This window comes from Anomaloglossus baeobatrachus, unplaced genomic scaffold (assembly GCF_048569485.1).
Source record: "Anomaloglossus baeobatrachus isolate aAnoBae1 unplaced genomic scaffold, aAnoBae1.hap1 Scaffold_82, whole genome shotgun sequence".
Classification (NCBI taxonomy): domain Eukaryota; kingdom Metazoa; phylum Chordata; class Amphibia; order Anura; family Aromobatidae; genus Anomaloglossus; species Anomaloglossus baeobatrachus.
In genome coordinates, this window is record NW_027445206.1 from 446239 (window position 1) to 455860 (window position 9622).

A 9622-nucleotide genomic window follows, 5' to 3' on the forward strand; every position below is an offset into this window, starting at 1 on the left:
GAGGGGTAACAATACGTTGGGATCACCGGATCTAATCTCCCTTTTTATACACCCTAAAATCTTGTTTGCTTTAGAATAAACAATAACATCATAAAGGTATAGCAGTACCGTTTCAAAGTTTCGGTGTCCCAAGCAGCATTCCATCAGCCTCTGGAAGGTTCCTGGCAAATTGCACAGCTCGAAGGGCATGCTTTTGAACTCGCAGAGACCCATCGGGGTGGCAAAGGCGGTCTTCTCCCGGTCTGCCTCAGCAACGGACACTTGCCAATAGCGACTAGTGAGATCAAGGGTAGAAAAATAATTTGCAGTTCTCAATGCAACTAGCTATTCCTCAATACAGGGGAGTGGTGCTGTCCTTCTTCTTTAACAGGACCAACGGAGCTGCCCAGAGGCTACAACTGTCACGGATAACCCCAGCCTCCTTCATGTTGCTCAACATGTCCTTGGTACACTGGTAATGTGCAGGTAGTTTTGGCTTATATCTCTCTTTGATGGGTGGGTGTGCACTTGTGGGGATGTAGTGTTTGACCCCTTTTATTCTTCAAAAGTCTAGCGGATGTTTGCTGAAGACTTGCTCGTATTCTTGCACTAGCCTGTAGACCCCCTTCTTGTGATGTGAAGGTGTGGAGTCAGTGCCTACGTGTAATTCCTTACACCACTCCTCTGGCTGACTTGGTGAGCTGTCACTGAATGGGTGGGCTGAAGCAATGGTGGATGCTGCTGTTTGGATAGCATGTGTATCTACTGAGAACAGCTTATCAATGGTGGCAAATCGGAGCAGCTTAATCTCTTGCTCTCCGCAGTTCAACACTCTCATGGGCACTCTTCCCTTCCATATTAATGAATAAAACTATGATGTAAATAGCATATAGATACCCCACAAATGCAGATAAAAGTAGGTTATGGGAAAAGGGGGAAGAGAGAAACAGGAAAATAGTGGAATAAAGTATACCTTCCAGGTGGGAGAGGAAATGGCAGCACAGCCAGTGGAGGTGAAGCAAGGGGAGCCTGCAACTAAAGAGTTGAGAGCGTTATCACATGGTGACTGAGCCTGATTGTAACGGGAGCATAGAGGTGCCGATCCGGTCTTACCTGCGTTGGTGTAGAAGTGGGTGTCCTGTGGTGGAGTCAGCTATGTGCAGTGGTGGCCGTGGGTTCTTTTATGTGCGACCGTAGTAATAGCTGCGCCCACTTCCTGTATGGGAGTGGAATGCAGTGAGGGTAATGGAACGCACGCCTGCGCATTTGTGTTTAACGTCGCGCATGTGCAGAACGGAGAAAAGGCTGCGCTCACTTCCTAATGAAAGGGAGTGAGACGCATCTGGGAAGAGAAGGGAAAAGATTAGGGTTTGGGGATGATGAAAGGGCTTTCTACGGGCAAGGATGGCAAAGGGTGGCAGTGACGGAAAGTCAGGCAGCCTGTCCTGTCCTGTCCTGTCCGTCCGTCTTTTTGTATCATGAATTGGAAAGACTGCAAGGGGGAGGGGAGGTGCTTGTGTCCAAAAGGAGGAGTTATTCAGATTCATTGCAGTGGGCGGCGGCTGCAAAAAGCACCATTCTTCTTGTTTTTGCTCTGCAAAACAGCCTTTTCAAGGGTTGGCTTGGGTGACAAAATGTCTTCTGTAGGCGTGGGTTTGTCTCCCTCTCCCTAAGATGTGTCCGGTATAGGCCAGGGTGCCACTCAAGGCCGTAACCAATTCGGGTTATAGCTTCTCGGCCTTTTGGCTAAGATCAAGTGTAGTTTCGGAGGACGCTACCTTGGTCGGTACTGGAAGGTGCCTGGGATTGCACGTCTGCCGGCCTTGAGGAAGTGTGTGCGCCTTCTGGTGACACATAGCCCTCTTGTGCCTGGACGGTTCCCAGGCAACGGGAGGCGATCACCTTTGTTATTTTGAAGTCCTACTGATAAACAGAAAAAAAAAAAAATTAAATCTGTTCTTATCAGTTTAATATCTGATACGTCCCCTCTCTGGGGACCATATATTAAATGGATTTTTAGAACAAGGAGATGGAAAAAATCTTGCTCTGTCCACTGCACGCATTGACCTGGTATTGCAGTACCTCCAGGACCGGTGCACCCCTTCTTAACCCAGTTTCCAAAAGCAGAACTCAATTCACCTGATTCAAATGAGCCCCATTAGTGAATTGAAAGAAAGCAAAAACTTTCTATGCACCTCAATTTGGCCAATTCACTTTTCACACTTTCACCCTTTTTTTTATCTTTCACACCTTTTACTTGCTTTATTGATGCAAAAAGCTGTGCCAAATAGCAAACTCATCTCCACTCAACTTGACCAACTCTGCTATGTCCCGTGCAGTATCTTATTCTCAGTCTTATCTAGATCATTTGCAATTGAATAGAATAGATCCCTTTTGGCTGCTTATGACTGTGTAAAATATGTAGTTTTACTGGGCTGGGATGAGAGAATCCATTGAAGCATGGTGTAGGGATTGTGGTTCCTGTGTGCTAAGAAGAGAGGCTGGCACTAGCCAGAAAGCCCCATTGCAGCCAATAATCACTTAATAACTTTTTCAACTTGTCATCATATGGGAGGCCTTCCATTCCTTGTAGTAGTCTAGTTGCCCACCTTTGAACTGACTCTAACTTCTGAATGTCCTTATTAAAATGTGGAGCCCAAAACTGGTTCCCATATTCCAGATGTAGCCTTACAAGTGATTTATAGAGGTGTAACAATACGTTGGGATCACGGGATCTAATCTCCCTTTTTATACACCCTAAAATCTTGTCCCAAGCAGCATTCCATCAGCCTCTGGAAGGTTCCTGGCGCATTGCACAGCTCGAAGGGCATGCTTTTGAACTCGCAGAGACCCATAGGGGTGGCGAAGGCGGTCTTCTCCCGGTCTGCCTCAGCAACGGACACTTGCCAATAGTGACTAGTGAGATCAAGGGTAGAAAAATAATTTGCAGTTCTCAATGCAGCTAGCGATTCCTCAATACGGGGAGTGGTGCCGTCCTTCTTTTTTAACAGGATCAACAGAGCTGCCCAAAGGCTACAACTGTCACGGATAACCCCAGCCGCCTTCATGTTGCTCAACATGTCCTTGGTACACTGGCAATGTGAAAGTGGTATTGGCTTATAGCTCTCTTTGATGGGTGGGTGTGCACCTGTGGGGATGTGGTGTTGGACCCCTTTTATTCCCCCAAAATCTAGCGGGCTTCCCACCGGTAACCCGCTCCCCAGCTTGGATGGATGCTGAGGGAGCCCCTTTTGCCCGCAGGCTCTGGCCCTGGGAACTGTAGCCTTGGTGGTGACTGTGCTTCCCTCTACGGTGTGAGCTGTTGCCTTCAATCGGGTCTTGACTGCTGGGAAACCCTGGAGGTTCCTGTCGCTAACGGATTTGACCGGTTTTACGGCGACTCCTAGCCTGGTCGGGGTCCGTAGGCCCTGCCGGATGGTGCTGGCTTCTCTTCACTCCCCGATCTGGTACCGGCGGGCCACCGCCCATCCCCGGTCCGTACGGTTCACTCCAATCAGCCTCTCCTGCAGAAAGTCACCACCGTCTGCCAACCTTGCTGAGTGCCCGGGCCACACACCCGGACACGGTCAGTCTCCTCTCCTCTTCACTTCTCTAACTCCAAAACTGATCTCTAATCTGACTCCTTTTCCCGCCTCCAGGACTGTGAACTCCTCGGTGGGTGGGATCAACCGCCTGGCCCACCCCCTGGTGTGGACATCAGCCCCTGGAGGAAGGCAACTAGGATTTGTGTTTAGCTTCGGTGTGCCTAGCCGGAGTGTAGAGTGTGTTGGTGTAGTACGTGTGACGACCTGGCTTGTCCAGGGCGCCACATTCCCCTATAGTAAAATGCAGACCGTCCGCGGGCTGCCCGTCCATCACCGGTTTTATTTTCACAACTGAAAAAGAATAAAACGGTAAAACATGTAAAAGCATCATAAACATTTTACAACGGTACAGCTTCCGCTCTTCTCCCACCCAAACAACCTGGCCCTGATGCTGCCCCTAAGAAGCGGGCAGCACCCCTTGACCCCAGTCCAGCACCAAGTTGCCCGAGCGGGTTCTGTGTCTTTCAGGGGGCCCACGTCCAAGGGGACCCCTGAACCCCCGGAGGATCGCCACCGGTTACGGTAGTGGCGGGCCTAGGCCATCCCTTTCCTCCAGGCCCATCCTCCCAAATCAGCCTCTCCGGAGGCGGTAACGGTGTCAAGCCAACAAACATTTTTATTTACATTGCACTAAGTTTGTGGTTGCCCTGCAAGTTCTCGGGCTTGTCCGTAAGCAGTTCCTTACGCAATGGTTGCACAGTCCCTACGGGGACAACAGTTGCCGGCAACGGCCGGTTTAATCACGGTTCAATCAGGTAAACTTCTTTGGTTGATCATCTTTACTTATCATTTAAAACTTTCAAACTGGTACACTCAACACATAAAGCCCCCCCCTTTTAAAGAGTAGTTTCCCTGTACCTAAGTGGGGGTCTACCTAGGTTGGGGCGAGTGGACCTTCGGGGTCCGGTGTCAGTGGTGACAGGCAGTGGGGCAGAGGGAACAGTCAGTTCCTCCTCCCTGCTATCATGTGGGGCAGGCGGAGGCGTAGGGGAGCTGGGTACAGGTACATCCCTGGGCACTGGCTCGCGGTTAACCGTTTCCATCATTTCTTCATCCACGGGCTGTGGGAACAGTATCACTGGAAGGATCACCGCACCGTTCTGTGTAGGCCAGTCTGCTGGAAAATCACCCATCATGGTGTGGATTACCTCTTTTTCCTTCTCCACTGGACTGGGAACTGGAGCCTCATCCGCTACTCTCAATGCTGGTGGGCACTTCTTCAGGTGGTCTCGGGAAACCGTGGCCAAAGTCCCCCCCTGGTCACAGCTGATCTGGTAGGCCTTCCCATTCTCCCATCCTGTGGGCTGGACTAGATACGGGGTTTTTTCCCATACATTTCATTTTCTGCATACTTTACAAGTAGTAGAATTTGCTTTGATATAGGCAACTGGATTTTCACAATGAAAAGGCAAAGGATAACGCCCGAAAAAGACGCCATACATTATGTCAGTGCCATCACTGACAAACCTGGATTGACCATGAAATACATCAATCCCCTTAAAGGTGAGTTAAAACAAGTTTTAACTAAATTGCCTTAATATTGTCATGCATTAGAATGACTGTCTTAGGTAATGATAAATATTTTCTACAGGAAGAGGAGTGTTTGCTGAAACTGAAATCGAAAAAGGGAGTTTTGTTGCAGAATATCGAGGCGAGCTCACGTATGCACTTACGATGGTAGACAACTACTCGAGATTTATGGTTGTGGTACAAGTCAAAGATCTAATGGCCCATACTGCAGCGAAGGTCTTCCAAGCACACTTATGCAGACCTCATGGCTACTCAGAGAGAGTCCTCACAGATCAAGGCACAGCCTTTGAAGCGGAAATCTTCAAGGACTTCTGCAGCTTTTACCGATGCAGGAAGATGCGCACTACACCCTACCATGCTCAAACCAATGGTTATCAACCTGCTCAGGACTTTACCCCATATTCCAGATGTGGCCTTACAAGTGATTTATAGAGGGGTAACAATACGTTGGGATCACCGGATCTAATCTCCCTTTTTATACACCCTAAAATCTTGTTTGCTTTAGAATAAACAATAACATCATAAAGGTATAGCAGTACCGTTTCAAAGTTTCGGTGTCCCAAGCAGCATTCCATCAGCCTCTGGAAGGTTCCTGGCAAATTGCACAGCTCGAAGGGCATGCTTTTGAACTCGCAGAGACCCATCGGGGTGGCAAAGGCGGTCTTCTCCCGGTCTGCCTCAGCAACGGACACTTGCCAATAGCGACTAGTGAGATCAAGGGTAGAAAAATAATTTGCAGTTCTCAATGCAACTAGCTATTCCTCAATACAGGGGAGTGGTGCTGTCCTTCTTCTTTAACAGGACCAACGGAGCTGCCCAGAGGCTACAACTGTCACGGATAACCCCAGCCTCCTTCATGTTGCTCAACATGTCCTTGGTACACTGGTAATGTGCAGGTAGTTTTGGCTTATATCTCTCTTTGATGGGTGGGTGTGCACTTGTGGGGATGTAGTGTTTGACCCCTTTTATTCTTCAAAAGTCTAGCGGATGTTTGCTGAAGACTTGCTCGTATTCTTGCACTAGCCTGTAGACCCCCTTCTTGTGATGTGAAGGTGTGGAGTCAGTGCCTACGTGTAATTCCTTACACCACTCCTCTGGCTGACTTGGTGAGCTGTCACTGAATGGGTGGGCTGAAGCAATGGTGGATGCTGCTGTTTGGATAGCATGTGTATCTACTGAGAACAGCTTATCAATGGTGGCAAATCGGAGCAGCTTAATCTCTTGCTCTCCGCAGTTCAACACTCTCATGGGCACTCTTCCCTTCCATATTAATGAATAAAACTATGATGTAAATAGCATATAGATACCCCACAAATGCAGATAAAAGTAGGTTATGGGAAAAGGGGGAAGAGAGAAACAGGAAAATAGTGGAATAAAGTATACCTTCCAGGTGGGAGAGGAAATGGCAGCACAGCCAGTGGAGGTGAAGCAAGGGGAGCCTGCAACTAAAGAGTTGAGAGCGTTATCACATGGTGACTGAGCCTGATTGTAACGGGAGCATAGAGGTGCCGATCCTGTCTTACCTGCGTTGGTGTAGAAGTGGGTGTCCTGTGGTGGAGTCAGCTATGTGCAGTGGTGGCCGTGGGTTCTTTTATGTGCGACCGTAGTAATAGCTGCGCCCACTTCCTGTATGGGAGTGGAATGCAGTGAGGGTAATGGAACGCACGCCTGCGCATTTGTGTTTAACGTCGCGCATGTGCAGAACGGAGAAAAGGCTGCGCTCACTTCCTAATGAAAGGGAGTGAGACGCATCTGGGAAGAGAAGGGAAAAGATTAGGGTTTGGGGATGATGAAAGGGCTTTCTACGGGCAAGGATGGCAAAGGGTGGCAGTGACGGAAAGTCAGGCAGCCTGTCCTGTCCTGTCCTGTCCGTCCGTCTTTTTGTATCATGAATTGGAAAGACTGCAAGGGGGAGGGGAGGTGCTTGTGTCCAAAAGGAGGAGTTATTCAGATTCATTGCAGTGGGCGGCGGCTGCAAAAAGCACCATTCTTCTTGTTTTTGCTCTGCAAAACAGCCTTTTCAAGGGTTGGCTTGGGTGACAAAATGTCTTCTGTAGGCGTGGGTTTGTCTCCCTCTCCCTAAGATGTGTCCGGTATAGGCCAGGGTGCCACTCAAGGCCGTAACCAATTCGGGTTATAGCTTCTCGGCCTTTTGGCTAAGATCAAGTGTAGTTTCGGAGGACGCTACCTTGGTCGGTACTGGAAGGTGCCTGGGATTGCACGTCTGCCGGCCTTGAGGAAGTGTGTGCGCCTTCTGGTGACACATAGCCCTCTTGTGCCTGGACGGTTCCCAGGCAACGGGAGGCGATCACCTTTGTTATTTTGAAGTCCTACTGATAAACAGAAAAAAAAAAAAATTAAATCTGTTCTTATCAGTTTAATATCTGATACGTCCCCTCTCTGGGGACCATATATTAAATGGATTTTTAGAACAAGGAGATGGAAAAAATCTTGCTCTGTCCACTGCACGCATTGACCTGGTATTGCAGTACCTCCAGGACCGGTGCACCCCTTCTTAACCAAGTTTCCAAAAGCAGAACTCAATTCACCTGATTCAAATGAGCCCCATTAGTGAATTGAAAGAAAGCAAAAACTTTATATGCACCTCAATTTGGCCAATTCACTTTTCACACTTTCACCCTTTTTTTTATCTTTCACACCTTTTACTTGCTTTATTGATGCAAAAAGCTGTGCCAAATAGCAAACTCATCTCCACTCAACTTGACCAACTCTGCTATGTCCCGTGCAGTATCTTATTCTCAGTCTTATCTAGATCATTTGCAATTGAATAGAATAGATCCCTTTTGGCTGCTTATGACTGTGTAAAATATGTAGTTTTACTGGGCTGGGATGAGAGAATCCATTGAAGCATGGTGTAGGGATTGTGGTTCCTGTGTGCTAAGAAGAGAGGCTGGCACCAGCCAGAAAGCCCCATTGCAGCCAATAATCACTTAATAACTTTTTCAACTTGTCATCATATGGGAGGCCTTCCATTCCTTGTAGTAGTCTAGTTGCCCACCTTTGAACTGACTCTAACTTCTGAATGTCCTTATTAAAATGTGGAGCCCAAAACTGGTTCCCATATTCCAGATGTAGCCTTACAAGTGATTTATAGAGGTGTAACAATACGTTGGGATCACGGGATCTAATCTCCCTTTTTATACACCCTAAAATCTTGTCCCAAGCAGCATTCCATCAGCCTCTGGAAGGTTCCTGGCGCATTGCACAGCTCGAAGGGCATGCTTTTGAACTCGCAGAGACCCATAGGGGTGGCGAAGGCGGTCTTCTCCCGGTCTGCCTCAGCAACGGACACTTGCCAATAGTGACTAGTGAGATCAAGGGTAGAAAAATAATTTGCAGTTCTCAATGCAGCTAGCGATTCCTCAATACGGGGAGTGGTGCCGTCCTTCTTTTTTAACAGGATCAACAGAGCTGCCCAAAGGCTACAACTGTCACGGATAACCCCAGCCGCCTTCATGTTGCTCAACATGTCCTTGGTACACTGGCAATGTGAAGGTGGTATTGGCTTATAGCTCTCTTTGATGGGTGGGTGTGCACCTGTGGGGATGTGGTGTTGGACCCCTTTTATTCCCCCAAAATCTAGCGGGCTTCCCACCGGTAACCCGCTCCCCAGCTTGGATGGATGCTGAGGGAGCCCCTTTTGCCCGCAGGCTCTGGCCCTGGGAACTGTAGCCTTGGCGGTGACTGTGCTTCCCTCTACGGTGTGAGCTGTTGCCTTCAATCGGGTCTTGACTGCTGGGAAACCCTGGAGGTTCCTGTCGCTAACGGATTTGACCGGTTTTACGGCGACTCCTAGCCTGGTCGGGGTCCGTAGGCCCTGCCGGATGGTGCTGGCTTCTCTTCACTCCCCGATCTGGTACCGGCGGGCCACCGCCCATCCCCGGTCCGTACGGTTCACTCCAATCAGCCTCTCCTGCAGAAGGTCACCACCGTCTGCCAACCTTGCTGAGTGCCCGGGCCACACACCCGGACACGGTCAGTCTCCTCTCCTCTTCACTTCTCTAACTCCAAAACTGATCTCTAATCTGACTCCTTTTCCCGCCTCCAGGACTGTGAACTCCTCGGTGGGTGGGATCAACCGCCTGGCCCACCCCCTGGTGTGGACATCAGCCCCTGGAGGAAGGCAACTAGGATTTGTGTTTAGCTTCGGTGTGCCTAGCCGGAGTGTAGAGTGTGTTGGTGTAGTACCTGTGACGACCTGGCTTGTCCAGGGCGCCACATTCCCCTATAGTAAAATGCAGACCGTCCGCGGGCTGCCCGTCCATCACCGGTTTTATTTTCACAACTGAAAAAGAATAAAACGGTAAAACATGTAAAAGCATCATAAACATTTTACAACGGTACAGCTTCCGCTCTTCTCCCACCCAAACAACCTGGCCCTGATGCTGCCCCTAAGAAGCGGGCAGCACCCCTTGACCCCAGTCCAGCACCAAGTTGCCCGAGCGGGTTCTGTGTCTTTCAGGGGGCCCACGTCCAAGGGGACCCCT

At 49.3% G+C, this 9622-nt stretch overlaps 2 pseudogenes; both read left to right on the plus strand.

The window, feature by feature from the left end:
* Positions 1 to 1876: 1876 nt before the first annotated feature.
* LOC142288351 (U2 spliceosomal RNA) lies at positions 1877 to 2083 on the plus strand (annotated as a pseudogene).
* Positions 2084 to 7421: 5338 nt separating this feature from the next.
* On the plus strand, positions 7422 to 7628 carry LOC142288343 (U2 spliceosomal RNA; annotated as a pseudogene).
* The last annotated feature ends 1994 nt before the right edge of the window (positions 7629 to 9622 follow it).